This window comes from Amblyomma maculatum, chromosome 11, assembly GCF_055883805.1.
Source record: "Amblyomma maculatum isolate TAMU_Amacu chromosome 11, ASM5588380v1, whole genome shotgun sequence".
Classification (NCBI taxonomy): domain Eukaryota; kingdom Metazoa; phylum Arthropoda; class Arachnida; order Ixodida; family Ixodidae; genus Amblyomma; species Amblyomma maculatum.
Window position 1 is genome coordinate 69414868 of NC_139354.1, and position 23694 is coordinate 69438561.

Here is a 23694-nt window from a genome sequence, read left to right on the forward strand (position 1 = left end):
GTTCTCTTCTTGGAACTTCTTCGTGGCGTTTTGCGCCGGTGGTTGTCTCTTCTCTGCCATGTTTGCCTTGACTGTTTCGGCCCAGGCGGCTCTTTCCCTCGATTGCGACGGTCTGTGGCGGCTGGCGCTCCTGCCTCCCTTGCTGTTGTCCCTCTTGCGGCTGCTGTCGCGCTGCCTCGAATTTCCGCGGGGTCTCTCGGCAGACGGCTCTCGCAGCGGCGGAAAGCTTTTCGGATCCAGTTGTTGCTGCCTGGCTTCCATCTTGCGTTCCCATTGCCGTTTTTTGAGCACATACGGCATCTTGTACTTGTTTTTGCATTCCCTCTCACCCGTTGGATGCTGTCCCCCGCAGAGCCTGCACTTAGGCTTGCATTCGCGTTTGTGATCCTCGCTGGGGTTCGCGATTCCGCAGCCGAAGCAATCTCTGGTGTTGGGATTCGGGATACGTCTCTTCTATGGCTGATCTTGCCGCATTGCCTGCACACGTCAAAGTGCTTGCGGTAAAGCCCGCACCTGACTAATATCGAGCCATACTTGACGTAGTTCGGTACTTTCTCTCCTGCGAAGAGTACTATCACCGTGGTTGTATTGCCGACTCTGTGCGCCTCCACCGCTAGGGGGTTGCACGGGTTCACGATGTTTTCGGCTATCTCCTCCGGGGTGTCGTCTACGGCTATGCCTCGGATGACTCCCTTGACCGTGCCGTCCGGCGCCGTTCGGTAGGCGCTGACTTCGTATGTCCTGTCTCCTACGTTAAGGGTTTTGACCTTAGAGTACAGCGTGGCACGCCTCTCGTCCGGGGTGCTGACCACGATGATGTTTTGCTGCGCGTTCGTGCAGATGGTGTCTGCTTTGGCTTCTTCGTTACTCGAGCCGCCGTCATGACGGCCGACATAATTATTGAAACCTCAGTTCTCGCTACGTTGAGACCTCCCCGTGGTCTCATGACTATCTTATTGTCTTCCTTCGGCATGTCCATCGGCATCCTCGCCGCTTTCGTTACCGAGGCTGCAACTCTCTTAGCAAAGCTGGCCCTAGTCTTGGGTCTAGACTGGCGAGTAATGGCGGCGGACTCACCGTTTTCCTTGCCGGCCATGATCTGCTTGACGCGCTTGCCGGAGGCCGACCAGCCTTCGACTTCTTCCGGTGTAATGTCCTCTCCTTGAACTTCAATGCACGTACGCCCGCCGAGACTGCTGATGCTCGGTGCTGACGTCATGTTGTCTCCCATCGACGTCGCCACTTCCATTTCAGACGCCATCTTGGTCGTACTCGTCGCCGGGTTAGGCCTAGCGGCCGGGCCCGTCGCCACCGGTGGCCGTACTCGTGGTAGGCCGACGTTAGGCTTAGAGAAAAGTCCGCACCGCACCAGAGAAAAGTCCTCGTAAATCGGGAGAATCACGTACCGCTTGGTCAAAACTGGTATCGGTCGATGCCCCGCACCTTCGCGCACACTTTGGTACCAAATATATCGCGGTAACTGTAAATTAACACTGCGTTAATTGGCATAATAGCAGGGGCCGATGAGAAGCACGTCCCCTCCCGTCGGCGACCGCAGCGCCCTCCTCCTCGTTATCAATGAATTTAATTTTTAGCTTTAAATATAGTGCGGCCGAGCGCAACGCGGACTGTACACCGAGGATCATCAAGAGCGCTTGTCGGCGCCGGTGCCGCGGTAGAGCCTTTGATTTCTTTCTGCGTTCATGTCATCTCAATAATGAGTTCATTTGTACTCCACTGTAGTACTGGTCGGCAGTCTTCGCATCTGTGACAACCACGCACTCATAAGAAAACTGTAGAAAACGCACTTTAAAAAATACAGATTGCATGTTTTATAGTCAACAGGTTATGGAATATATCCAGTTCATCTTTCGAAATGCAGAGCTTTGTCAGAAATTCTAACATAGCACAGGTACCATGATTATATTCGCCGCTCTTACGGAGCTTTGGTGTGCAATATGCGGACATATCAAGAGCCTCAAGTCTCGCTTCATATACATATCTCGTTTTTATGATACACTGTTACAACTTGGGATGATTCACACTAGACGACGTTTGAATCACTTCCGTTAATTGGATATTTTGAAGTGTTCTAAAATGAGGCATTTCTAACCGGCTCAATCTGCGTGCTTAAGTGAGACACAATTAGACGCCCCCCCCCCCCCCCCCCCTTCCCTCTGGAGATCATAGGATCTTCGGGAAGTTGCGCGACGAAATACGTTTAATTAATCCGCTGAACTTCTGCTGCACGTTGTTAGACATCACTGGTTTACAGGCTGTTATAAAAATGTACCTTTGAAATATAGAGGACACAAAACATGCATCTTCATGCGTATGACGCGATAGGAATGAAAGCCGCCATCATTGATTTTACTTGCGAATTTTCATTTATGTGCACTTACCCCTTAAACACGCCATTTGCTTCTCCTTTTACTTGTACTCCCTTCTTTAGTGCACTTTTAGCCACATAGACGAGTTTAATGTTTGGTAACGCAGACTAGCAGGACAGAACGTTGGTTAAACAGGCGAGGAAAAGAGAGATGGCTTTACCTTCGGACACAAGCAGTATCTTCCAGCCTCTCTCTCTACCCCATCATTGACCGCTCCTTCAGTACGAGTGTGTGTCGGCTATAATTTGGTCAACAACAAAAACAATGTCATGTAGTTATAGCCACTGTATCATGTGAAACATTCAATAAGATGCTTTTAAAGACTAGGTTTAGTCAAGCTTTATGACCTTATCGGCATGGCGTGAAGGGCATCGCGTAGCCCCAGGGTAAACCCTGCCGTGCACGAGAGCAATAAAGGTTATGTCTGTGTTCCAAAAGGGCACTCCTCTGTTTACTGTATGCACACAGCGCTGCGCTTGAGGTACTGCATGCTTTAACAGCTTTAAATAGATGCAACTGAGCGCAGTACATTTGTTAGCTCCTGGCACAGGTACGCGCCATAGAGAAATATGCTTAGCGTTGCCTGCCTTTTTAATTCCTTCGAGTATATGAAGGGCATTGCATTGGTATTTGTGCTAAGTAGTGATCATTGAGAACATACTTCCTATCATGTCTTTACATACGGCGGGTTTTAATTCGACTGCCATAACAAAGTGCTTTATTTCTAGCCACTAACTTGCCCACATATGCAGAGTCAATACGTTTTGGCTGCTGAACAGATAGTACGCTAACCACAATTAAAGCAGGACACTAAAATTGTAGCGGAAAACAAATGTACAAGAAGTTTTACTCCGCCTCCTTTCACATCCACATGAATTTTCGGCATCATAAAAGCGAGCGAAAGCCCTAAATAAAAGCTTTAATTTACCTATATAAAACATGATATATTACAAAATCGGCTATATGTATCTTTATTGAGATGCCAAGCGGAACTTTTGATACCACAAAAAACACAAGATTGGCGTCATCATTTAATAAACTAGTATACCAGCTAAAGCTTACTAACAGGTTGCATGAGGGAAAAAGAATAAAATTCATCTGGCATAAATGTTATATATTCACGGACTATTGTCTTTTAGAAACTCAAGCACGGATGTTGAAACAACATGAATGGTGCAGAAATTATTACTAGAGAAAAATGCAATTGGTATGAAATAAATGTTGTCGGGCAGTATAGAACAAAGCATGTTCTCTTCCAGGTGTTGAAGATGAGCTGCGAAATCGAAGTCAGGGTTAAGGAAGCGAAACATTTCGCAGTCAGGTAATTTGACGGCAAGAAGGCACACGACAAACCCGTCTTTTTCTTCAGCCAGTTCACCGAAAGGGGATAGGTATTTCTTAGCTTATTTTGTGGCGCTGCATTATAGAGGTGAGGTGGTGCTATTATTTCTGACGATGAATGAAAAAAGTATTCTACAAGAGCACAAGACAGAACCTCAATACAGGATGGACGCTTATTTTCTGTATGTAGTATAGACAATCTTGCTTGAAATTGTCGACGTCTCTATAGCATGTAATAATATGAAACGTTAGGTAGAAATAAGACGTAAATGAAAACCATCTTACACGGATTTGTGTATATACTAAGTGTACCTGTATACACCAAGAATCTTGAACATATTGTCGAAATGCAACGGCAATGAGACGTTACATCGCAGTGTTGTGCGTAGATGCTTAAATGAGGATGCTGGTTAAGTCCACGCTGAATCAAGAGTAAAGGTTGGTGCAGGTTACAGTGGCCAGTTTTTTTGCCTTCAAAACTGCTATAGATTTTTTTTTTGCATTCATTAAGGGTTAATCTTTTTTTGGTTTCATGCGTCTAAACTGCAGAACAGTTTGTTGACTTCGACTGTCAATTTGTTTCATGAGAGACCTGCTCAAAATGTGATCACACTTTAGGGATAAAGGCGAGGTTAGGCAGCTGGGACGCCAAATGCTCCCTTGCGTCTCGCCTGAACAACGAGATTTTACATTGAATCCGAAATTGGTAAAGAGTGCCAGTTCTGTGCGGTTCTTTAATTTTTGCTAAGCTGATGGCCGCTACCCCAAAGCTACCTTGTTGATATTTGCGCCAAAAATGTTCGATTTACAAAACAAACAAAAAGTTTAGAATGCGTTAAAAAATGCCCAGGGTATTTACAGTCATCCTTCCAATGTTACCACGATGCGTTCGTTATTATTAACACAGTTTTTCCGATTAATTTTGTTTTCGAAGGCCCATGTTACAACATAAGGTTTCGCTATTATTTTGACGGCGTTTAGCGGCAATTGGACTGACCGGTGTTATTAATGTCAGTGGACTCACAAATGCCATCCCAATTGGGACAAGGCCACAAACCTGATTTCGCTGTTGGTTGTGCAACACAGAACACGTATCATTATGGAAGAAACTTCAAGACCTCACTATGCTTTTCGGCTCCTGGAACGGAAATATGCTTGCAGCCATACTTTAAACTGTATATAACCTCTAAGCACGTCTAAGCTACTGTTGGTACGACAGCTGCTTATATAAAAACCAAAGCAGATATTTTCTCTTACGTCAAAAAGTGTCACTAAATGGAGTGTAGGTGGTTGTACTGCGCTCATACTGAGAACAGGTGCTGGGGGTACATGTGCCTTCGTTGGAGAGCTCCCCAAACGTGTTTTTGTAGCTGTACTTGAACAAACAAATGCGTTATTTGCAGGGCTACAAAATTAGGGCGCGAAATAAGTTATGGAACAGCATAAAAGTGGTACGCATGAAATGATTGTTGCCTGAGCAAATGCTCCGCATGTGAGGCTCACATGACAGTGTCGTCGAATTTGGGCTAATCGACGTAGTGCCACCTAGACATTAAGCAGAGTGCACTTTAACTCCCCAACAAAGCCAGGTTTAGGCGCAGCTCGGCCGTTAAAAGCCTCATGACCGTTGTGTGTGCAATATATTGATCACTATACTCCGTTTCATACATCAAGTGCAACACTACCAAAGCTACAGCTCTTGTTCGCGCTCTCCGCATCCGCGATAAAAAATAGTGCCTGCTCTTGACGTGAGAAAATAATAGTTGTTTTGTCTGCAAGCTTAATACATTTTACATTTGCCATCAACTTCATAAAAAGCACCTTTTTTAGGGAGAACAGGTTGGATTCGCCTAATTTGTATGTTTTTTTTATGTCGTTTTTGTTTGTGCCGCGTTTTGCTGCCCCGCAATCTTGTAAGCTGTGCCACCAGATGGCGCTGGCTGTGCCCTCCGTGCTGCGCATCCCTTTTTGAGAAAATGGTTCTTTGGTGCGTATTTTTTCTATAAGATCCGCTCTGTCAAGATGTCTAAGCATGCGAAGCATGTTATTGCAAACGTGTATGCTCGAAATATAGCCCGTTTCGTCAGGAACCACTCGCCTACAGAACGAGCGCGTAGTGATACGCCTCCTGTTTTTTTTCTTGCGGACTATTTGCGTAGCTTTCGCTGCGTTGCACCTGATGTATGAAACGGAGTACAAACACGCGTATGCTGTTGTTAACCAGGCGAATAAAGGGGGCAGGATAGTAGTATTCTGCAATGAAGGGTCTAAAATTCAAACATGCCTTTTGTAAATCCTGAACCGAGTTTTCTATGTGAATTTATGCGACTCGTAGAGCACCTGAGCGCACACCTATTTTCGTTGTCTTTGCTTATATGTATTGATTATTTTGCAGTGAATTGTTTCTTCGGTATACGCTTTAATGGGCTGTTTCCGTTTGATCCATCGCTTATAGTTTTTGTATGCACGCAACGTTTCTCCGTGTCCTATATGTATGATTGGAATAGTACTAGTTTCCTTCAGTTAAGGGCCAGGCGTAGGGGATTTCGTTTTGATGCAGGTTCTGTATTGCTTTTCTCTTCGTCTTACTGGACTCGGTTACCAAGCGTACATGCTAATAAGAGGAACGGAACCATGATCTTGTGCCGAACCAATCTGGCGATTCTATAATTAGTACTTTACTAGACTTTGTGCCCAAATAAAATCCCATGATGATCACGATGTGTTCACGAACATATTCAAAACGTAAATCGGAAGTCAGCCATGTGGACAAATGCTAATATATTTTCCCCGCGTGTAAACACATTCTACTTCACTGCTAATTCAAATCAAACTTTTCGCGCTATATTCTCTTGTAGAGGCTTTTGCAGAAATACGCTTCGGTCATGTTTGTGTTGTTGCAAAAATATATACAAGAAGAATGTCCATCCTCAACTCACCCTGCTCGTGCGCCGATTCTATGCTCAGCCTAATGTTGATATAGCGGGTTGTGCTTGTTAGTTGAGAAATTTGTCATTAAAATGCACTATTTATTTACTCTCGGAAGCTGAAAAGCAAGCCATGAAAGAGAGCGAGATGAAGCTTCGGCAGAGGGCCATATTTTGGGAGTGTTGTTTTTACAACGCCCATCGATTTTCAGCATTTCTTTTTTGTTTATTTCATTAGTTTATTGCGGCTTGGAAGAAGAGCGCTGAAAGCAGCAATCGTTTCTTGCATTATATATGCATTTTATAAAAAGACCACCGGACATTATGAGTGCATATGGAGCAGCCTACTGTGCGTGGCAAAGTATGCAGAACTTTTTATTTGCAACATCGACTCAGTTCCCTACTTTGCCCAATAGTTTTCTTCTATGACAGCAACAAAATGAATGAGAGGAAGTACCTTTAGAATTTCGCCTTCTTGCTCTGTGAGCTTTGGGTTTTTCTGCTGACTTTAGTAGCTGCATACCCGCATGCTGCCGAGTTAGCCCGCGAAAAGGTGGCAGCTTTCTTGATGTAGTGAAGTTGAAACTCAGGTTACCTTCAGGGGATATAATAGTGCTCCTCTTGCCTTGTTTAAAAGGTAATCTGGTATTGTCAGTAGCACTCTGGACGTCCTGTTAATAGCAATGCAGCTCTAAATATGTTGACACAACATGAAAGCAGTGGAAAAAGGTCTTCCCAACCTTTACTCGTTTCGGTGTGCTCCCTACCATACTTTCTTCAAACGCTGAATCAATTTATTACTCTAAATATAAACAGTCCAGCTTAAACAACACTGACTTCGGACTTCAACCGGCCACTCTCAAGTACGTCCGTCCGACTTTCGACGAACTTCCTCTAACCTACGGCCAGGAAGCAGCAGGACCCTACGCCTGATACCTGCGTGGCTGCTGCTTATCAAAAAGCGCTCTGACTAGAGTGCACAGAGCATGCCGCCTTCTCGCCGAAACATACTCCTCCGCCATTAGATAATTATATCCCACCTCGCCTAAAAGACAATGCTCCTGTCATTTTGCTCAGAATAAGACAATAATATAAATAAAAAGAGAACACCGTATTCAAAACCAGTAAACATCGTCGCCACTTTGGCTAGCTAAAGAGAAAAAAATATAGAAACGCGTGTTGCAAGGTGCTCAGACAGTCTGTCATTCCATCGCTTGGTGTATGGAGCAAAATAAAATACAATAACATATTGTTTGGCACTTTCGGTTAAGAAAAGCAAAACTCGAACCTCAGCGCTCTTTGAACGCTTTGAGGAACAAACTCCCATTGCTAACGACTCCGCGACGTAGCTTCGTGGGCCCAGCCATTTTCGGCGGGAGTTCACTGCGTTTTCTACGACATACTGACGCTGCTTCGAGGCAGGACAAAGTGCAAAAGAATTAAACAACTCAAAATATTATTTTACTAGATGTATTGCGCACGGGAAGACTGCCAGCCACACAGAAAATCGCGACGTTGCGGCGGAGTTGCCCGCGGGTGGCCGCCGTGAAACGCTCGAGCCGTTGCAAGCGATGCTGTCGTGGGTACGGAGTTTCATTTTCAGGGTGCCAGCGCGTATAAAAGTAACAAAATTAGACAAATCTGCATCTGACATCTCTCACTGTTCGCCATACTTGTCAGAACAAGAAAGGCTCATAGAAAAGGAATTGTAAGTAGAAGGTAGCAGTCACAATTACTCTTCAAGTTGTTACAGGTTAGAAATTTATGCGCCTCAATATTTGCTATAATGCTTGGCTGTGCCGGAAAGCTTTCTCAAAACTGCGACGAACATTGCGTGCCTTGGCTCATGCGTTTTAAGCTGTAAGGAATTTTTCTGCGTTGGACAAGTATGAAAAATTTCCCAGGCTTTATACTGTTTCGGTTTTTATTGCTTAGTTTTCGCTGTATGACTAACTTTAGGATTAGGGTGGGCGTGCCCCTGTAATATTTGAGGTTTTTATTTTCGTGCGCACTGAAAATATCTAAAGAAACGTCCAGCTGATTGATATTTCGTCGATCGAATGATAAAATAGCGGCGTGCAGCTTCCAACAGCGTGAATTGGTTACGATAGCTCCAACTAAATCGAAAACCTGTATACTACAGCCAAATTATTGCATAAGCTGAGAGTGCCTAAATATTTACATAAATATAAGCGATAGGGCAAATAAACTAAAATTAAGTTTATTAAACTCAATTAGTTATGAGCAGCAGACTCGAATGGGTTCGACAGTAAGGGCAGTAAATGCTGAAGCTTTCAATTAATATATAATTCAGGGAGGACAAACCGCAACTGTTAGCCCGCTTCCGTGCTCTCGGTCCCAGTACGGCATTTCGCATTCCTTTATATATTCCTAGGCTCAATGGTCAGGCTTTGTGTTCTTGTGAAGGCAAGGCGACTGGCGAGTGCGCAGCCAAATGTAAGACTAGAATAGACATGAATTGATTTTATTTCCATTAACATACAATTTATGGGGAATTTAAGGAAAAAGTTGCGCACGGCGACTTGGGCCTTAAACCCAGTCTGAGGACAGCGGCAGCGGACACAGGCACAGATTCAGGAAAAACAAACGAACAATACAAAAAATAATATAAAACATTAAGAACATGTTCGCTTAGACCTTATGCCAGTAAACAAAAATGCAATATATGAAAATAATACAAGAACCAAAGTAAAGCCACCCAATCTAGAGGGTACACTTGAGCAACAAAAACAGTGAAAGAACCATTAACAAAGTAGACACTGCGAGGAAAAAAAAAACATACTTCAGCACGGTATTTATTCGGGGGCTTAAGCTTCACACCAAGGGATGGTGGCCCTTGAAAAAAAAAATAATGGGATAAGAGGAGGGAATTGTTTGTTTTTTTCCTTACGCTTTCAGCACGTTTGATACTTTGAGTACAATGTCGTCTGTGCCATATTTCATCTTGCTTTTCGTGACATAAGGAGACTGGTTGTTTACAGTACGGTGGTGCAACCCGTCGGAAAGGGGCCTGTTTTTGGAGGCGACAACCCTCGCTCAGGTCATGCTCCAGGTACCTTCTTTTGTATTTCCTGCAAATTGTGGAGCGAACAAATACAAAGCAGGTGAACATTGTTCTGCACATATTGTCATGGAAACTCAACCACTCGGCCCGAGATCTATCTTGCTTTAACCTGCAGGAGACTGGGAAGCAATCATCCACCCAGCCGAACTCAAACAACTGGGATCTTTTTTCCCCTCCCCTTTATTCGGCGAATTTCTTACCATCACTATTTTTAAATGTCTGAAGTGTATTTGTGGACTGTGTCTACTGTGTTCTGTGAAATAAGTGTGAAGCAATAAACTCTACATAGAAGTAAATAGATGAAGAGGAATAGGATGTATGTCCAGAACAGCCGGCTCCAAAGAAATGCCAGCCGGAGAACAAGAACGTTGGAGTATAGTAACCCCCGGCCCTTTCCTGTCTTGTTGCTGAGGCGGGGTCACAATAACGGGCTGAGCGCTGCTCGCCGCCTCATTACATATATGACGCGGAAGAGGGTGCTTCTTTCCCAATTGCTTCTTGTATTTTCCAAGTTCTCTTTTGGTCGCCGTTCTCTCGTCGGTCGATGCTGCCCGCCCTTCCCATTTCTACTTATCTCCACTACACTGTCCTATTTCCCTTCCTCTGCTTTGAGAGGACTCTAACAGGAAATCGGGTAGAGGCATCTCTCTTTTTTTTTTATTGTTGCGTTTATGAAAAGCAGCTTGTTTTCTCACTACTCGAAACTAGCCCATTTACTCAGAAATGGCACACCACTTATCACCGCCGGCGCTATTCGCACTTAGCGAAAGGCGGCGGCTAGCAGAAGTGGCTTTTGTTTCGCTTAGTTAGAGTTCTTTTATCGGGGTTTGGGGCAGAGGCCTCGGTGCGCCTCCCCTACATTATTTTCTGAACTAATAGTTATTCTAACCCATCTAATGTTGTTTTCATGCAATATTTGAGCGGAATTTAGGAACGCTTTTCGCTACGTGGCCATACACGGAGGAAGGAAACAACTTAGGAGAGGCCATTGCCATTCACAATGCATTGGAGAAAGTGTGGCGGAAGTGACGTCAAAATTTAGGGTTAGCCAAGTCGGGCCATTAGCAACGGCGACGCGTTGCTGTGAAAACTCGGGCCACTAGCAACAGCGTTGCTAAGGTCCCTAGGTACGTGAGCGTCGCGGAGAAAGGGTAAAGGAGGAGGAGAGACGTTGCAGCGTCTGGTCGCGGTGCGGCCGCGCCGACTTCAAAAAAAATAACGTCAGGGCCTCTCCTAAGCTTTCCTTCCTCCATGTGGCCATAGCTGCTTTGATGCTGCAGGAGGCCGAGTGTCGCTGTCGAGTCTTGTTTGTTCCCATGGCTGCTGCCCAGCACCGCAAGTGCTAGCTTAGTTTCGGCTCCCTTTCTGCACTTCGCGTTCTCTATACTTAGCTTGATTTCTTCTATATTCTCTTTTTTTATTTCGTTCACCTCACGGTGCCCGTTTGGCGTTTCGCGCATGCCCGCTTCGGCCTTTGCATTTTGTTTCCTTGCGCTTATACCGAACCGCCTTCTTACATAATGCACGACGGAAAATGGGGAAATTTTGGTAACTTCAGCACGTCTTTGTAATATCGTTTTCTCCTTTCTTTGTGATTTCTCGTTGATTTTGGTGCGACGTTATACTTGTTGGTACGTGACAGCTGAGTTATTTCTTATTTTTGTCGGTCTATTTTTGTTGGCCGCAGGAGTTTCTTTTTTTTTTTCTTTCACTGTTGAACTCTTGGCGGCCTTGTTATTAGTCTAGCACACAGCGACGTACTAAACTTTAACAAATACTGATGAAGAAAACGGAAACTTTACTGCAACATTTGATTTTTAACCTGAGCACTTACCGCAGAAATAGGCTCTGAGATCACCAATCACTCATGTGCGAATCAATACGATGTCCGCAGAAAGCGACGTTAAAATGAGTTTGCTTCGCCTCAATTTATTTGCGTAAATGGCCTCTATTGTAGGTGCCTATGCTTTATTATCCTTTATTTATCAGCTCACAAAAAACCTTCTTTGATTCAAAGGGGGCCATCGTTTTTTATTTATACACAGTAATCAATCAAAAGTATCAACTTAACTTTGTAGGCTGCATTATTTACGAGAGAGGCACAGCGTGTTGATTATTTTGTTTTCATTTACAAACTAATGCAAACTGCGTATTCTCTGCAGGTTTTCGTTTTGCTCTGTGCTACCCAATGTAGCTCCCTTTGGCTTTTCTCGGCAGCGAAAAACACTTTCTTTTTTTACTCTTCAGTCCAGTTGTAGTGTTTTAGGTTGATGACAGCAAATGCAAGATTTCGAAATTTCAATTTCACTCCTAGATGTTACCGGCGTTGTGTTCGTAAAGTATGGTTCTACGAATGAAATTTCAATTTTTTTCGAACGCTTCAGGTTCAAGATAACGCGCGCTAAATGAAGAGCGATTTTAGGTATCCAAAGGTTAGAAAATTTTAACAGATCGAACTCCTGGGTTGACAAGGCCAGAATATCATTTTGGAGACTACCTGATTATGTTCTTGGAATCCAGGATTGGATTCGAAGAACATAATCTTGGATTCCAAGAGAAGGAAAGCGTAGCAGGGGGCGGCAGAAGGTTAGGTGGGAGGATGAGGTCAAGAAGTTCGCGGGGGTCAAGTGGATGCAGCTAGCACAGAACCGGGTTAAGTGGAGAAATATGGGAGAGGCCTTCGCCCTGCAGTGGGTATAGTCAGGCTGATAATGATGATGATGATGATGATGATTATGTTCTTCGATTTCCCCGTAAATGGAAAACATAGCTTCAGCATCGATTCTTAATTGTTACACCGGCATTAGACGGACCTTAATCAGCCTTACTGCGCCCTTCCCTGTGAACACGTTCATGGCGAATGTAATTTCAAGTTTTTTTTTTAATTTCCTCTGCGCCTTCACTTTCCGGTTCTGGCATTGCGATTGCCAGTGGTAGATGCCACGTAGCGCTCAATATCACTCCAGCTAGTCCTTGCAACATAAAAAGCGGGTTACAAAATTTTTTTTTCTTTTTTTTTTCATAGAGCCGGCTGACAGCGCAATTACACCTGCTCTTCTTGACGATGCCTGTTTGTACTCAATCATGTCTTAGCCCATTATTACCGTGTGCATGTTGCATCCCTCCCTTCAGGAATTAGGAAAGCCTTTTCTTGGTCTATTCGAACACTTGTGCATTTCCTCCCTCCAGTCCGTTCTCGTCGCGCCTGCTTTCTTCCGCACTGGAGTGGTGGTAACGCTTCGAGGGCTTTGCCCTATCACTGCGCTTTTTTGTAATTGCTTTTGATACCGCTTTTGTACCTCTGCTTGCTTTTTTTTTTCTTATTGTATGCTTTTTCATTGCTATATTAGTTGGTATTTTTCGCCTCGCTTCAAGCTGTCACCTCCTATCGTACCCTGTCCACTACTCGAAAACACAGAAGCTACGTTACTACTTGGCTTCTTCCTTCTGTTTTCTTCCAAGTCCTCTGCCTGCCCTTTCTTGCGCACATACATCTAGTATGGCACAGGTGTTTCTATTTATTGTTTCGTGTCATTGTTCCAGTTCCCCTTATCGAGCAGTCGGTCAATCTCTTTTCTTTTTGTCGCGTTCGTCGGAATTACTATCAATTCTCCGCCCTGTTATACGGCATTTAGGACATTTTCCTTGCTACGTAGTACGGATGTGGAGCCTCGAAAGGAAATGTATCTAATTCAGTGGGCCCAGATATTGAGTTTCCTTTCGTCTCTTTCTTTATGGTGCAAAACTTCCCTTTTGCTGTTTTTGACCTCTTCTTCCTCCTGCTCATTCTATCCTCACCGTTCGCTACGTTACCACACCATATGGCAGTTTCTTTCGTCTTCCTTTTGACCCGCCCCTTCGAACCCCCTCCCCTATTCTCCTTATTTTTCTTGCTATAGAAAAAAAAAACATTTGTTTATTTCGCCCTTTCTGTGAATTTTATGCCATATTGTAATTTTCTCTTCATCGTCCTTTCCATCGCTACTTGTGAGTTACTTCAGAAATCCCGCTTAAAAAGATATTTATTCTTGTCTATGATGATGTATCAAGCATGTTGGCATGTCATGTTTTCTCACCTGAATTCGTTATTACTTAATCACATTTGATAATCCCTTACCATTTTTTAGGTGACAACACCTTTTTATCCTCTCCTCCGCAGACTTGGCGCAATAGAGATAGAGAGAGAGAGAAACTGGATTTTGAAGAATTAAACATTTAGCTGGTGTTGAAATACATAAAGTTACCTGCTAGAGTGATCGGGCGAGAGATGGGAAGAAAACGATGGAAGAAGACAAGTGTTGGTGAAAATTGCAAGTGTTTAAAAATACGGAAGGCGTGGCAATAATTGTCCTTGTTGTCGAATGTACCAGAGTAGCTTGTGGAGAAAATAATCTCAGGTCAAGTAGACTTTCATACAATTGCGTTAACAAAATTTACTGCATGGACAGCTCGCAATGATAAGGAACACAGAGGATTAAAATTTGTATCGTAGTCAAATATCGTTCATAAGGTAAATAAGGTACAAAACTCGGAAGGCTAATCTAGATGCTCTGAAGAATACTGTAATTTTGCACCGTGTTTATGTTAACTGTTTCTATCATCATCATCATCATCATCACCATCACCATCATCATCATCATCATCATCATCATCATCATCATCATCATCATCATCATCAGACGATTACAACCACTGCAGTGCGAAGGCCTCTCCCTTATTCCTCCAACTAAACCGGTCCTAACTTTCTACCGCCCCCTACGACGCTTTCCTTCTCTTGGAATCAAATTTGTAACCCTAAGCGGCCATCTGTTATCTTGTCTTCATGCTACATGCTATGGGTTACATTTACACCAATTTTTTAAAGCAGACGGCGATGTCTTTCGTGTGTTTCGGTGAGTGAATATTATGGCCGTTTCTGAGAAATGAATCTATTTTCACTCTTCGCAGAGAAGACAATGCCTTAAAAAATGATTTCCATCGTAAATTCCTTCCAAACGCCGAGTTGATAAGTGCTAGATTGATTGTTCATTTTAGGCTGCTATAGTATCATTAAACGTATGCTTTTCCTAAATTTCTGTAATTTGCTGCTCAATTTAAGTTTATAAGTTCCAGGCATGTAATTACAAATGTGTGGAGAGAAGTTACCCTCAACCTTAATATTTCGCGATTGGCCAAAAGGTGAACATCAAGCCAATCAAGGGTTCTCTTCGCAGAACCAATACGGACAAAAGAACCTCGAGCAGACGACAGTGAGCACGTGCAGAACACGACGGCGGGCTATTTCGCTTGCGTGTAGTGGACCGCATCTTCGCAGAGGGGCGCTGCAGGCGCCGGTGGAAAGCCCCCTATTTGGCCGTGTCCCGATATTTCTCCGGGCAGGCCGGTTACCCGTCCCATTGAATAGATTTGCGAGCAGCTCTTGAAAGAGGCTATAGTCGCACGTGTTGGGCTGCCGCACATCTATTTGTGCAGTTGCATGCTTGCTCTTTGGTGCTTGAACGCTTTACTCATGCGCGTGCTTCAGAGAATTAAAAACATTTGCCAGCGCAACTAGTGGCTCATGTCCACTCCGTTAGGCAAATTGACGAAAACGCCATTACCGTAACGGCGCTTTTAGTGTTGCAAGTAAGTGGCAAGATCATTTACGAGGTAGAGCTTGAATACCTTTTTGACATAGTCATCGTCACCATACAAAGTTTTGTTTGATGGCTCAGTCTAGTTCACGCAATTCTGCTGACCAAATAGCTTGGATTTTGATAGTTTTTGTGCTAACTATAAATAAAACTATATTTATTTTAACACATATTAAGAGTCCTGGGGGCGATATGGGAGGAGGAAGAGAAAAACGAGACCATCCACCGAATATACCCAGCTACTGATGGCTTATAGATCAAAGAAATATATCAGAAGCTTAGTTAACAAATACGATAGAGATAAGCGGTTATTTATTTATTTAATGCTATCACAGCGCACGCGTACACCTAAGACAACATATTTGCAGAGCCATCACTCATGTGCAAATGCTCATATATATGTGTGCAAGCAAGCATTTTGGCTTTTAGCAATTTCTTTCGAAACTTCATTTGGCCACATGATTACTTATCAGTAAATAACGATAATAGAAAAATTATTAACCAAATATTAAAATTCCCAAAAGTTCGGTAAATAAATGTGTCTTTAATAAATGATGCCATACATTTTCAATAGATAGAAATGTGGTCTAGTTGGAGGCCGTTCACGATAAGTTTTGTGGGCGCGTGTCCTCTTTCTCTGTACTTATAAACTCTGCGATAGAAAGTTTCATCACGAACATTTTTTTTTTGCATTCATGACTGTGCTCTCCAAATCAATAACTTACAAGAAGCAGTGGTAAATACATTTGCACTGCTGGCATTCTGTGATGATGCAAGAACGGTGCTTTTGTGTGCTTTCGTAAAAAGAAACGAGAGAAGCCATTCTGCACCCCAGGATCTTTTTTTTTCTCTGAACGCTGTTGAATGCCAGCCAGACTCGCGGTGACCAGCAACATTGTGAACCTGCGAGTAGGAAGGCGCGTGCCCACAAAGAAGGACAGGGTGCCAAAGGCGCGAGCAGCGCACGTACCAGCCGGTACCTGCGCGATATAAATGCATTCTGAAGGCGACGTTCCACACCAGTAGTTCAGAAATGACCGCCAGAGGAGAGGGGCGGCGCTGGTGTAGTGGGAGAAAACGTCAGGTGCGCTTCCCTATGCAGGAAAAGCAGCGCAGAATTCGTGGATGTCTATTCAGGGCGTCAAGTTTCTCAACGCTGCTTAGATGGAAAGCTCGCGCTGCAGTGTTATACGAGTTTGGAGGACAGCACTCATTCAATGCCAGACTTCTGGGAAAACGAAGTTTCGTTTTAGGCTTAGCTAGTGCAGAGCAGGAGTCTTGAATTCTGCTTTTGGATCAGTAGCGAATTGGCTGGCCTCTCGTTCTGAAAGCGGAACAATATTAATCGAATATTCTATTTTTCATTTAATCACTAAACTTACCGAAAGTGTCAGGCTAGTATTAAAACGCTAACAGCCTTATTTCATAATGTTCTATATATACGGTCATGTTATTACGAAATAATTTATGTTTTGTGCTCAATAAAATACAAGCCAAATGAGAAACCTCCTCAAGCCGTTATTTTCGCGTCTCTTTCGATCGATGGCAACGTTGCCAGCTTTCTCTGTAGACAATATTTGAAAACATTGTCCAGCAGGGCATTCGTGATTACATCTACAACTTGATGGTGTCTGTCTCCAACATCGGGTAAAATGCCGCTTCGCCGCTGCTTTGTTCGAGGCGCTGGCTCACTCTAATTCCTGCAGTCACAGGTGGTTTGCACTTCAAAAATGCTCTGTAGCCCTTCACTACGGCACCTCTTACTCTCTTTCTGCTCTTACTCTCAGTTTCTTTCCTTCCTTTAGGATGAGGCTCGGGTGTCCATGAAAACAATGTGAGATAGTGCGCCTTACCTTTCCTATTAACCAATTATTGTTATTAATATTTGGTTTGGTTTGGATTGTGGGTTTAACGTCCCTCCGACTACGACAGAAGCTGTAGTGAAAGACTCCGGAAATTCCGACCACCTGAAGTTCTTTGACTTGCACTGACATCGCACAGCACACGGGCGCCTTGCTTTTCGCCTCCATCGAAAAGCGGCCGCCAATGCTGGCATTCGATCCAGCCTCCTTAAGCACAGTAGTCAAGCGCCTAACCACTGCGCCACCACGGCGGGGCATTATTATTAATTTTTTCCCAAGCTTTATTAACCAAGAATCTTGATATGAACCGGTGGGACAACTAGATGAAAAAAAAAAAAAACAAAACAAATGGACAGCCAAATAAGACAGAGGAATAAGTGCGTTTTTCTTTAGAAAAAAAAAAATGGTCGAGAAAGGCGTAACTATCCCTGATCACACTCTTTGTATTTCGTCTTTATTCGATCATTTTGGACAAGAAACAAACAGTCACTTGCATAGAAGGCTTTTTTCGTCATTTGACATCATCACACAGTGTTATTTTGAAAGACACGTTGCAACAGCCTTTATAAAAACAACCTGATACAGTTCTTCCGAGCTGTTATTACAGTATTGGTGACGGCTGGAGCAAGCAGGCGCCGGCGTCCTGTAGCCCCATTTTTCTCCGGGTGTCAGCTGGCTATTTTAAACAATAGCATGAGAATGCCTGTGCTTGTCATTATCGCTTTTGCCTGCCGCCTGTATAGGGTATTGCTGGGTGGTACTTGCGAGTACATTCGTTTATAGATGTCCCTGGCTATTTCGCCCGTCATTGTGCGGATATTGGTTCATTGCTTAAAATGTGACGTTCTGGGATGCTCTAATTTAATTAGAATACTAATGAAAGGCTGAGAAACACAAGTACGCGTCTCCCTTACTTTGTGAAAGCTTTTCTCTAATCCAATTTCTCGACTGATCTCCCTTTTTCACGCTGGAGTGCCCTGGAAGTTCCTTTCAGTTTAATCGTTTAAGCGCTGTGTTCATTAAGTTGTTCCTCTGAAGCGCACCGCTGATCACCATCAGACGATAACCATGGCCTCAGAGCGAGAAAGAATAAGTAAAGAAGTGAATTCATGAAGCAAAAGAAAATTATATTACATATATATGAAGCATGGACAAAGGATCTCAGAAGCTGTGGGAAATAGCAGCAAGAGGATATTGTCTGTATTATTCATAAGAGCCGTTAGTCTATTGTCTGTATTATTCTCGATAATGAACATGCATGAGGTGTTCGCCTAGCTGAAATAAGAATTCATGCTTGGCAACAACGGCCATAGAAGCAGGGAAAGAATAATTATTCATCCCCCTCTTCAAACCTGGATCAGCAAATAGGCACTTGCGCTTTGCCTGATAACACGCTTATTGTGTGTTTTTTGAACCTCTATCATCTTTTGCCCCAGATCTCCAATGTTTCTCTCTCATGTGATAGAAACAACAATTGGCGGTCGTTATTATGCATACGTATTTGTACTCGTGTTTCAAACAGAAACTGACAGAAATATCATTTTTTAAAGTCAGCCAGGTTTAAAACATGTGATAGCACGATAGGTTATTTGCATTAATTACAGCCACAAAACGTGAAAGCCATTGGCCACTGGAAAAAAGCGCGGCACTGAGGGATAATGCACTTAATAGAAATATCTCTTTTTTGCAGTAATGAAAATCTATATCACTACAAATTGCATAGAAAATTCCAACAAGTGGGGTTCATTGAAGCAACCTCAACTACTTCGGGGGCATTTCGGAATGACTGTTTCATCAGAAAGCAATAACGATCTGAGAACTATTAGCGAATACTGACATTGTGCGCCGTTGAGATGGAGATTTTAGGATACATTTTGCTGTTGCGAAAACTTCCAGGAGAAAATCGCGATGTGCGTCGACGCCGAATGCACAAAAAATTCAGTTCGTACAACGTGGGCAGTGATAACCGAATTGAACACACAAAGATTAGATAAATTAGGCAGCGGACGAGTTAGACTATCGACTTGAGCCGGCGGCTTGGCAGCCTATGCTACTTTCTACATGTGATCGTCTACGTAACTCGCTCTTCGCGCGCTAGCGACCGGTTTGTCTTCTTGCGACAAAAAAAAAAAAATTGTCTTGTCGATTCCGGCGTCGAGCCTCCTGAGAGCACTGGGAAGACACCGATCCGCCACTAGCCATACCGAATGTAGCTGCTCCGATTTTTTTTCTTTATTGCATTAATTGGTACAAATACATCAGTAAAAGATCGTGGTTGCCATGCCCCTTGGCTGACAACCGTGTCTAATGGACTTTCATTACCACAAGTTCGCCCATCAGACTCAAGACCTCCTCCCCAGCGTCTTGCTGCTTCAAAATTTCTTTTAGTTTATACACTTGTTTAACAAAATAATCACATACAGATCGTGCATCGACATCACAGTGTCTATAAGCCATCCTACTCCTCCAAATACTGTGAAGGCCCAATAGCATGATGAGGTCATACTGAAAATCATCATTAACAGTTTTCAAGTACCGAATTCCACGTGGAGTCAATGTAGCTGCTCCGAAATGCGTGCGTGCTGGGTTTCCAACAGGTTATTTTGTTTGTCCAGCCACTCGAAGTGACAGCGTTGGCTATGCTACCTCTCACGATTACATTTATTTCAGACAGCCCCTGGTACAGGGGATGAAGAGATTAGTATGTGTAATGAAAGTCTTTTTTGCTCTATACCATGGCAAAAAGAAATTGCGTAGATGCTGGCTGGCCAATGCCTGTAATGTTTAAGAACAATTTTCTAATGAATACGTTTGTTGTAATTCTCTGTGCTTCATCTGAACTAGTTGCACAGTTGAGTAAAGACGCTGGAGGCAACAGCCTCACACTCGCTACTACTACATAGTTCTTCTTCAATTGTCTTGCGCTTTGTGGAAGCCTATTTGCAGAGACTGAGAGAGTGACAAAAACTTTGATCACAGATACTATAAAAAACAGGTAAATGCTCCATTGTGCGGTCCGTTGTTTATTCAGTATATTGCATAGGTGGTTAGTTCATCTATAACCTCCAAAGCTGCTCGAAATATTGTGGTTGCAATTGGCAACGCACATAAATGCAAACCCGCCTGTAGGTTTTGTATTTGTCCTTACATTTTCGGCATCATGCCCCTGTACACATATGTGCGTCGTTTAAATTGTCCTTCTTACAGTGTCCATTTCAAAGCTCTCAACTTTGAGCAAGTTGAACTAGTTCTACAGCCCGTGTTCGCAAAACTTCCAATAAAATGTTCACTTTAAGAAAAACAAAACAATAAAGAGAATATAGAACCGCTGATTTTTGGATGTTCCCAGAGTGGTCGAGCATACGGGGTGGAGGATGGCAGTATTGAGGCTTTATGATTCGTTCAGCACGCAAAGGAGTGCTAAAAAATAAATAAAACGGACAGAAAACTTTCAGTTAGTCGCGCATGGCTGCGAACTGCTTTGAGAAAATATTTTCTGCACCCATCTCTCCGTTAGCTCCAACCTGTTGGACACGTTTTTTGCGGTCAATAGCTGCGCTGTACCAGAATGTATCTGCGACTCGCTAACAAGGGACAACTCACGAGAACAAATGTTCGAAAACTTTCTGCATGGATGGGGTCGTATGTTCTTGCTTTAAACGAAATAACCACAGGCCACCTTTCTCCCCACCTTGTTTCTGCAGTGATGATGAATCCCCACCTCGTTTCTGCAGTGATGATGAATAGGATCGTGATCATTGCACGTCTCTTTGGCATGACCCACAGGAAGTGCAGGCCAATTAGTAATTTATTTATTTCCACTGTTCGCAGTGGACGCAAGGCAGAGTGCCTTTATCTCAGCAGCAGGATTTGATCGCAACGCCTTTCTTAGCAAGTTTTACATTCTACGTGCGTGTGCCGCCTATGCGGGCCATGCTTTGACTCTTCCACATTTTTTCTCGGCTTTCGATAAAAACGTCTACACACAGCAGGCGCAAATATTGTTTACTTTCTTGACATTCGGTCGCTTTCTAAGCGGTAAGTAATACGAGTATTCTAACATTTTCCGCCTTCAAAATTTTGAAAAATATTCTTCAATTGAATTAGGCTCGTGTTCTTGTAATAACACTTTGATGTGTTCATGTCGGGTAACATAGTTGCTAGCAATCAACTATTCTTGGGCACCCTTACTGATCTGTCTACTTCAAGTCATGCAATTTTTTTAAAACGTAGTAACAGCCCGGTTCATTTTTATTCCAGGCAACGTGCTGGTACACCATTCATGCAGAGTTTATTCAACCTTTTTCTGTGTGTAGCATGAGTCTATATAAACACTACATGAATAATTTATCATGGCTTCGATGCCATTTGACTACACTTGAGGTCATAGGTATTGATGTCCAATAACATATTGCTCATGGGCCTGCCATTTCAACACAGCTATTTAGTCTCTTTGAAATATTTTCATATTGGGACCGTGAACTGCGCTCCAGGGACATACTTACCGTGAAGCTGGTGATGAGTGGTGACACATCAACAGTTTTGCTCACGTTGTTGCTGTAGTTGTTAACCTCACAACAAGAGACATATGCCTTTACAGGGGAATCTTTCGAGAATCTGCGGCAAGAGAAAGTAAGTAAGCTGTGTATTTCTGAGGCCAAAAAGAAAATATAAGGATGGGATGGAATACAAAATAAGCAACATAGTGTTTCAGAAGCATAAGCTCACACAAAGCAGTTGAAAGAAGGAGTTGTTTATTGCGCTATATAAAGCTTCAATTTCAATACGCGATTTTCGCCTGAGTGGCTGACACGATATCTGCTATACACATTCAGTACTGCCAACGGCGGTGCTCCCACGATATAGCAACTATAGCTGAATGTCATACCGATGGGGTCATAACGATGCTCAACCAGGTGGCTAGTGCGAATTGATTGTGAGGTAGGGGCTGAATTTGCTTCTTGGTTTGATGAGGTTGGCCGTTGGAAGCATGGATAGAAAGCAAATGTAGCCCCATATGGACGGTCATGATTTGCACTTCACGACGGCTAGAATGAAATTTCTTCCGACGGGCATGTATTGTTTCTTCTTAGGGGGCAGACTGCACTATATATCATCATTCATTTCTTCCTTGATCACGCCACCCTGGACGTCTTCAGTGGAACCCAGCAGTCGTCACTGGCGAGGTTTCAGTTGCACTGAGGTGTTTACGCTACTGACCACCCGTTGAAGTACTCTCACCTTGGCCCCACTAACAGCGGCTAGTACAGTGCCTCAGTCTCTTCACTCGCGCTGTGATCCAACTCCTAGATAACGGCCCACTCGTCTTCGTTCTAGAATTTTTATGCCCGATAGGGGACCACCTGCATCATTTTTTCTGCGTAGGGATTTACAATGTTCTGATATTTTGATGGCCGAAGAAAAACGAGAAGCATAATCAAGTTGTTTCCGGAAATGTTGGAATATTTGAAAAAAAATATCAATTATTTACATTGACCTTGCCATGTGCAGCACTGAAGCAGAAAACAGTGTTTTTTCTAGCTGTTTGTTACAAGCACTGGAAGCGCAAGTATATTTTGCGCTGCTCTCACATGGTTACAAAAATACACAAATTATGCTTTTCATGGTTTAACAGGATGCGGCCATATTTTGCTGCCAAACGAAAACTGCTGACGTTCTCGCATCATACAATTAAACACAAAGCCATATGCTGGCCCATATTTTTCACCCTCATCTGCCAGCAGGACGGAGACGGGGCCAGAAAGTGTTCCCCGCCTACGTCGGGTGCACACTTGCTCGTCCCATTTCCTGGCTTCCTTACCGGACCAGCCGTGGTAGAGTTCGTTAGGCCAATTTTGCGTAGATATTTTGGGCTGATGTTGATTCTTAGGACGGCGCGCAAGGGACGAACACAAAGAAGGAACCCGAAAACAACAGAACAGACGCCAACTTTCAACTGAGGTTTATTCGCGCAAATCCTTATTTTTATGAAGCACCCAAGCCGTATCACAATGCCCTATCACATAATGATCCACATGCAGCGCTCAGATAACAGGCGCTACTGGTCACAGTCCAGATAAAATTCATCGCAGCACAGCATGCCAGTAAAAAAAAATAGGATTTCATCACCCAATTTCTTTTTGTTTTTTTAATCGATATTTATTGCCTCAGGACATCAGTATGGTATGAGATGAAGGATGAATAAAGGATTCATTTAATCACCCAATTTCTTCTACGGCCGAATGTCTTGCTTTCGCTACAGCTACTTTCAGTAGTAGAGTACGAGGCGGACATTGTAGGTGAATACGAAGGAAAGAGGCCTTCCTCCTGGCTGCCTTGGCGCCTGCCTGTGAGACGCGTAGTCAGTGCTGTTGCTCAGATTGGAATGTTTGCTCATGCGTCTACATCCGGAATCGCTTGTGGGCACCTCCATCCGTCTATCTTTACTTGTTTCCT

The 23694-nt window shown here is 43.5% G+C and overlaps 1 long non-coding RNA gene across 1 annotated transcript; it reads right to left on the reverse strand.

The window, feature by feature from the left end:
• Nucleotides 1-9127: 9127 nt before the first annotated feature.
• Nucleotides 9128-21856, reverse strand: LOC146174105 (uncharacterized). The gene is made up of 2 exons (XR_014701919.1): nucleotides 21744-21856; nucleotides 9128-9750 (listed from the first exon to the last, which is right to left on the reverse strand). It is a non-coding gene; the product is annotated as an uncharacterized LOC146174105 (long non-coding RNA).
• Between the last annotated feature and the right edge of the window lie 1838 nt (nucleotides 21857-23694).